General features: G+C 35.6%; 1 long non-coding RNA gene across 1 annotated transcript; it reads left to right on the top strand.

Moving 5' to 3' along the window:
• Positions 1–3,125: 3,125 nt before the first annotated feature.
• LOC128896262 (uncharacterized) lies at positions 3,126–5,561 on the top strand. Its single transcript, XR_008461948.1, has 3 exons — positions 3,126–3,270; positions 5,083–5,182; positions 5,365–5,561. It is a non-coding gene; the product is annotated as an uncharacterized LOC128896262 (long non-coding RNA).
• The last annotated feature ends 266 nt before the right edge of the window (positions 5,562–5,827 follow it).

Here is a 5,827-nt window from a genome sequence, read left to right on the forward strand (position 1 = left end):
CCTCACCTGTTCAATAATTCATCAAATAATCCACATTCACTCATTAGTTACTGTCATTACCCAACAGATCAAACGAAAGTGTTCGATTCTCAACATTTTATAAGGAAAATAAGACAGTGACACGCATAAAGTATGATCAATTTTTGAGAAAAGTAGCATCTTTCTCGATCGACTCGAGTTGAATTTCCGTCGCGTTCCGTTGGACTCCGCCTATGCCCGTCGAAGGGAAGAAGGTAGCGCCTAGTAGAAGTTCCCCTGGTTTTGTCTCTCGCTTGCCAACTGTCCCAGGTGTACGTGTCTGAAGACGAGGGCAAAAGGCCCAAGAAGACTCGAGGCGTGTGGCTGGCGCGTGCTGCTAGTCCTCGATTCCGTTTCCCCGCCCTTTAAGTTGCTTCCGATCGTTGCCTGCCATAAACAGCATCACCACCGCCGTCGCGCCGCCGCCGCCGCCACCGCCACAATGGCCACGGTCACGCTTTTTAAACACGCGAAGTGTGCTTTCGTGACTGTATGCTTCCCAAAAATCGCGTTCCACCTCGATGCTCTCTTCCTATCGTCTTGGTCAGTTAAACGTCTTGTTATCCCATGTATTGTAGCTCCTTGTTTACTTGCTGGGACGTCCTTCAGGCTTGGAGGAGAGAGAGGGATTAGTTTTTGAATTTTCATATTTTTCTTGGGGATGATTTATTTGTTTGAAAGCGAAAGGTAAATTATTCTTGGGGACGAATTGAGATGATAAATAGAAATGTGACTGTGACTCGATTTTTATGTTAACCAGGTTAATGATACTATATGGTGTATATAAATTGTATTAGTGTAACATACAGTTGATATTATACGTAGTTATTTTAAAATGAGACTGAAAGATGTTCTGAACAGTGTTTTCAATAGTGATGCGCATGAGACGAGATAAATCTCGATCTCGTCTCGATCTCGTCTCGATTTCGAGATGTGATTCGAGATCCAGATTACTTGTAACATTCGAGATCGAGATCGAGATTTGGGCGAGATCAGGATTATTTCAAATTCTCGTCGAGATCTCGACAAAATCTTTTATTATATTGCCGATCGCCAATACATACGACGCCGTGACTGCTGCGCTAACAAACGATGCCACATACAGTTTTGTTAATATTATGAATTGCTTCTGCTTTCAGGGCAACTTCCAACCGGCACACAGTGCGATATTTCAGCGATCTAGCGGAACGAAACTTACGTGGTTCAATATCTCGGAAACTATTAGCCCATTCGCACACGAAGCTACTCAACAGAAACGTAATTGGTTGCTGACTGAAATCAAAAACTAGTTACCAATTAGTTAGTAATGTTTTCGAACATTTTTAGAAAAAACATCTACCGCTCATCGATATATACATCGCATACCGCTGACGAGATTAAGAAACTATTTACAGCGACAATATTTGAGTAACTGAACGAAAATTAAACTAATTAAAGTATCACTTAAAGAAAACATTTTCAGCAATAGCATTTGAGTAACTGAAAATAAATTGAAAAAATTTAAGTATAAAAAGAAAATATTTATAAACAAAATATTTTCAGCAATAATATTTGAGTAGCTGAACAAAAAAATTAAACTAATTAAAGTATCCCATAAAGAAAATATTTTCAGCAATATCATTTAAGTAATTGAAAATGAATAAAAATAACTAAATTATTAAAAAATGAAGCCCTAAAATAACGAGCCGTGCTATTTTCATAGTTGCACAATCTAAAATAAATTAGACTACATTTTTGAAATGATATGTTACAGTTTTGGTTTTCCGTGCAGGTATTCGATTAGGCAATCGGGCTACCAGTCTGGCAGTACCAGATTATCGATTAACGATTTTCACGGCGTGCGTGCCGACTGCAGGCGATGATTTAATTCGAACAAACGACTTGTCCGTCCTCACGAGTGGAACACCCGATATTATGATGAACTGCTGTGCAATTTAGTCAGAGGAATTATGATAATGCGCGTTAAAACTCACGCGTGTTTCTGCAAGATGTTTCCAAGACGACGAAACATTAACGATCCTGTTCAATTAACTGTTTTAGATGCTAAGTTTTGAATAAGATATTTAGAGTACCTTTAAGAGTGGTTTCATTGTAAAAATTGGTTATTCATAGGGTTTCGATTGGTGCCTGAAGAATTTTTATTTCGCATCATGCAAATTTCCAGGTTATTCATATTTAACTGTTCGTGTTCAATCCCTTTCCATTCTTGTTCCTTCTAGTAACGGTTTTAGATGCTAAGTTTTGAATGGGAAACTTGGAATACCTTTACGAGTGGTTTCAATGCAAAAATTTGCTTGTTTATGGAGTTCTGAGTAGTGCCTGAAGAATTTTTATTTCTCATCCTATAGATCTGCAGGTTATTCGAATTAAGGTGTTCATGTTCAACCCCTTTTCATACTTGTTCTTTTTACTAACGGTTCTCATTATTTTCGACGTGCATACCGTCCTGTTGAACAGGTTGTGTACAGGAAGCATTCTTTTAATCTTTTATTCAGTATAATGAAAGTGCAAATCATGATGTTGACACGTTGTTAGTCTTTTTACTGGCTGGTCGGTGTGGAGAACCGTCGTGCAAAAAATCATAACTGAAAAATGGTGTCAAAACTTATACACAATATACTTACATATTCTATGCATGCTGAAAATATTTTGTTTATAAATATTATCTTTTCATACCTTAATTTTTTAAATTTATTTTCAGTTACTCAAATATTGTCGCTGTAAATAGTTTCTTAATCTCATCAGAACCTGTAATTGTAATATTCTAAATAGGTACATGCTTCTAACACGTTACTTTATGCCTTTAAAATTAGTTTTAAATCGAAACTTCCTAAAATAACATCAAATATCATTTTTAGGTGAAAAATCGCTGTCGAGAAGCCTCCTCCTCGCCTAGACGAACCATTTTTAAAACCTTGGACTGGTAACGAAGAAGACGAAAACTGCAAGGTAGCGGAATAGGGGAAACGAGGATGTCAGATAGTCGTCGAGTACATAAAAGATATTTATAAAGTTTCACATGCGCTATTTTGTAACAATCCGGAGGCTCGGAAGAATGAATCGCGCGGCACGCGAGGCCGTATACTGACGTCCGTTCCATCCATCATGGTAGACCATTGGCAAAAGCGGCTCCTTTGATAATTCTAAGGTGTGTTAGCATTTCTATGGCGTTGAATTGCATCGGATCGTTTTCACCGTAGCGCCAAAAATCGCTGGTATCGCGGCCACCATTGTATAACGCCTGTTGAACAGGTTAGAACGTTTAACCATTTATCTCGTCATTGACGTTAATCAGAGTCGTTACGGCCGCGGTAGAAATCTTTTGTGTGGACACGGTATAATTCTGTTTGTCACGCGTAGATCGTCTTTGATGCATATGCATGCGCAAATCCGCCGAGTTGTTCAAGTATAAATACGTGCAAGGGAGATTTTGGGGTCAATTGAAACGTGGGTCAACAGAAACAAGTATAGTGATAGGGACAGGGCCCTATTCCTTGTTTATTGTTATTTCTTTCTTTTTGTGTAATTTACGTTGTAATTACTAGACTACGCATTTGATGTACTTACAACGTGGAATAATATAGTAAACATTCATAAATGTACACCCCCGCTCGGAAGTATGTGGACAGTTTCTTAATAAAAACAAATATCTAATTAAAATAGCGAATCTATTAATATCAATTATATTACGTTTCGATATGTTTATGTTGCATTGGGGAATATATTTTATTAATAGTTTTTTTTAAATATCATATTAGTAATTATAAAAAACTATAGAGATACCTGGATAATGTTAAAGTTGCTTTTACCAAACTTGGATAGTATTAATTTCGTCATTGTATCCGAAATAATATTATTTCATTTATTTTGTAAGCATTTCGCCATAAATGTTTTTGATATATTCAACATTCTTTCTGAACTTTTCTATCTAAACCAGAGCATTTATGATTACGATTTTTTTCGCAACCCAAAAAATATAAAATAAAGATACGTGAATATTTTTTGATGATTTATTGATTAGTTATTTCGTTCGAGAAGAAAGTACAACTTGAACCCAGACACAGCTTTAATATCCTAGAAACATGTGGAAAACACCATCAACTATCTCAAGGACACTAAACTATACAATAGTAGAGAGTACCGCTAATCAAACAGAAATTCAATTAAATGCGTCGCTAATCACCAAACAGTAGATGCGATGTAAAGTAAAACAATTTAAAAAAGAATCGACAGTCTAACGATAACTATGAATATTTTAATTGATTTTAGAATGTTAAATACCTACCTAGAAGATTTAGTTTCTTTGTCTACGTAATTAATTATTTGGCGAATAATTTGGCGACGTGGTTAGATCAGTTGAAACACTATTCATTTGGTCCTTGTAGAATTTTTCCTAGTAATTTTTCTAAATCTTGTTTGACTTTCGACGATTTTAGTGAATCTGGCTAATGTGTTCTAATTCAGCTGTATTTGGACCGCCAGGTCTACATTATTACCTTAATAGGCAAAGTAAATATTAATCCTGACCAAATGAATTTGGAGTTACATAATACAGTATTCAGTTGATGAGTGAGCATGCCAGTTTAATGACACTTTAATAGCGATAACCAGCCTAAATCTCTGAACAAAAAACAAACATCCTAATCAGATGAAGAGGAAGATAAAGCTTAACATATTCAACGAAAGATACCAGTGGGTGATCAAATTATAGTGATTAGGTGAAAAATGACGCATTTTATAATCCCACTGTAATTTTCACTGGAATAGTTGTAAAATATATCCTTTCTTGTTGTTGGCACATAGATAGAAAATATGACAATATTTTTTACAGTGGATATACAAATCTGTGTATACTCCGCAAAGAGAATAAACTATAACTAACTAAAACTATAAAAATCTATGTGAATTATTAAAATGTTAATTTTATTTGATTCTGGCAAATAAATTTGACGTCAATGTAAAGTTTAATATATCCAGAACTAGTATACAAAAGATCATGGAGGTACTTTTTGTTATTATACTTAAATTGTTATTACTGTATTCAAATTACATATTTATTGGCAGGCACTACAATATTAATATCAACATATAAAAATGAAATTAAAGAAACGAATACTCTGTCAACTTCACACTTTAATTTCAACAATAAATTATTATATTAAGCGTAAGTTATTAGTAATATCGCAAACTGCATGCTTTTACTAATATTTCACGAAATAGAAATTGTTGCGTCTTGTACTTGAAATTTTCGAATTTTGTCCATTAAACGTCGAACTGCGAAACGTCGCGATTTCGACTAAACGAAACGCCGATTCTGATTTATAGCATCGGAGTTATCCACGTTAGTTTCAGATTTCAACAAGGGCCAACGTAGTTGCTGGTAATAAGATAGGGCGCTGCTTAATATTCAATATAAAAATTGAATATAGCGTTACCGTTGATTGTTGGCGGAATCCGTATGCAAAACTTAATGCAGCGCTAGCTGTGCTACCTGTGTGGTCCTGAATATAAAAACACTACTTTGCAGTAGTGTTCTAAAGGAACGATACAAGTCGGACACGGTACGTATCTGCTTCCTGGCTGAAATTTTCGGTTATTCATATTCATGTCAGTTTTAAATAACGCCTCCGGGGTCTATTCGCGGTAGTTTCAGTTATATTACATTCGGTGTTTGATTACAAAGACCGCGTATGCGTCGTTAACCTCCTATACAGGTACGAACGCGTAACAACCGCGGGAATATAAAGACAATCGGTATCTGGCAGACCGATAATTATGCAAATCGTAGAAATGCATCGTTCAAATATGT

This window comes from Hylaeus anthracinus, unplaced genomic scaffold, assembly GCF_026225885.1.
Source record: "Hylaeus anthracinus isolate JK02 unplaced genomic scaffold, UHH_iyHylAnth1.0_haploid 0, whole genome shotgun sequence".
In the NCBI taxonomy this organism is placed as follows: domain Eukaryota; kingdom Metazoa; phylum Arthropoda; class Insecta; order Hymenoptera; family Colletidae; genus Hylaeus; species Hylaeus anthracinus.